A 2,248-nucleotide genomic window follows, 5' to 3' on the forward strand; every position below is an offset into this window, starting at 1 on the left:
CACTTCTGGATTAACTACTTTTTGTCCTAACCCTGCAAGCAGAACTGTACCTGAAATGTACCTGATGATGACGACTCTCAGGCCCTGTCTTAATAACTCAGTAACCTCAAATCTATCATCCTCCCCTCATCAAGTTATCTTTAGATTTTTTTTCAATGTAAAGTGATAAATTTACCATATTATTTCATTATTAGGTATGAACTTAACATTTATCTAAACTGTGCTATCCTTTGTGTTAGGTTAACTACTATATTTGTTTTGATTTTCAGTAATATTTTTGGTGGTCTGCCCCAACCCTATATTTTCCCATAAGCCCTGTTATTTTTATTGAATGATTTTCTATAGTGCGAGGTCGCACGAGAAAGCAACTGTTGCATCATAGCAGAAAGGACTGTACAGTAATAATCCATGAGAAGACTTGGAGACTTGAGTTAACATTTTTAGTCTCACATACTGTTGAGCTCCAGTCGCAGCATTATTACTATGATGCAGTGTTGAGTGGAGTGCTGGCAATTTCTAAAGATTAGATTAGATTACTTACAGTGTGGAAACAGGCCCTTCGGCCCAACAAGTCCACACCGACCTGCCGAAGCGCAACCCACCCAGACCCATTCCCCTACATTTACCCCTGCACCTAACACTACAGGCAATTTAGCATGGCCAATTCACCTGACCTTCACATCTTTGGACTGTGGGAGGAAACCGGAGCACCCGGAGGAAACCCACACAGACACGGGGAGAATGTGCAAACTCCACACAGTCAGTCGCCTGAGGCAGGAATTGAACCCAGGTCTCAGGCGCTGTGAGGCAGCAGTGCTAACCACTGTGCCACCGTGCCGCCCACAGAGTGACAGAAAACTTAGATGAAGTCTTCTTTGTTCGATCTTCAAGGCAACATTGGTCTTGTGTAAGGAAATTGTTGTTCACTTGTCCTGGGTGGCACTTGGAGTCAGGAGACTAGAGTCTAGGATACTGTCATTGGTGCAGGAGAATGCCACTCAGTCTGTTGATCCTCTATCACCATTCAATTAGATCATAACAGCGCAGTAGCTATACTCAAAAGCACTCATTGGGGTTCCATTGCTCTTAATGTACCTTGATGGCTCTGCTAGCATGATAGTGAATCTGCCCTGCATCAATATCCTTCCTGATGCGAAGTGCCCAAACTGAATGCAGTACTGCAGTGGGGTCTAACTGCAACTGGGTACAACTGTCATATAATTTGCATGCAATTTGCAATCTGGCCCTCGTGAGATGAAGGCTACAATTGCATTATCCTTTTCTCATTATAATTTTACACCTGCCCACAAGCTTTGAGTGATTTCTGCACTCAGACTCCTAAACTCCCACTTTTCTACAGCTCTGAGCTTCTTGCCATTTAGAAAACACACTGATCTAATGCACTTAATCAATCAATGTCCCTTTGCAACTGTCTGCTGCCATCTGCACTATTTACTGTGCCACCTTACTTAGTGCTATAAACATACTCCAAAATGACCCCACAATTACCAGCCTCCCATCTATGTGGGAGTTTCATTCCTTAAAAGCTTCACACGACATGATCAAACCATCACAGTCTGCTTACAGGAGAAACAAACAAAAAAAATTGCAGCACAAAGTGTTATGAACAGAAAATGTACAAGTATGATTCAAGAGCACTGTTATCAACACAGGAGCTCCTACCTCACATGCCATCAGTAAGAGGCTCTGGCTAAGAGATTAGCCACAATAATCCCTCAGGCATTGTACAGACGACCTGCAGAAACATTTTGAATGCATTCATGAAGACAATGTTCCTGCTTGCCTTCTCAAAACACTTAAAACTGACTGGTCACTGAGCGAAGGCCTGTTCACGTGTGTGGAATTCTATCCTGAAGGCTTAAAAGCAGGGTTGTATCCTGCAGTATTTTATAATAAAGGATCTTGTGATGAAGTGGCAGCATCCCTATCTCTAAGCCATTTGACCTGGGTTCAGTGTCCAAGTGCTGCAGAGGCATGTAATAACATCTCTGAAAAGGTTGATTATAAAATATCCTAGGTCTTTCCAGCTGCATTTCACAATTTACACTATGTAATGTAGGTGACTATATATTAGCAATAATTATTAAAAATGGCTGTGCTAATTCAAGAAAGTGTACAGCAACAATAGTTGAAGTTCTTTTCATTCCTGTTCAGTATTTTGTTCTAAATATTATCATGAGAACTAACTGTGTGAGGAGAATTACGGAATAATAGTGATGAATAATGT

Source organism: Chiloscyllium punctatum, chromosome 6 (assembly GCF_047496795.1).
Source record: "Chiloscyllium punctatum isolate Juve2018m chromosome 6, sChiPun1.3, whole genome shotgun sequence".
In the NCBI taxonomy this organism is placed as follows: domain Eukaryota; kingdom Metazoa; phylum Chordata; class Chondrichthyes; order Orectolobiformes; family Hemiscylliidae; genus Chiloscyllium; species Chiloscyllium punctatum.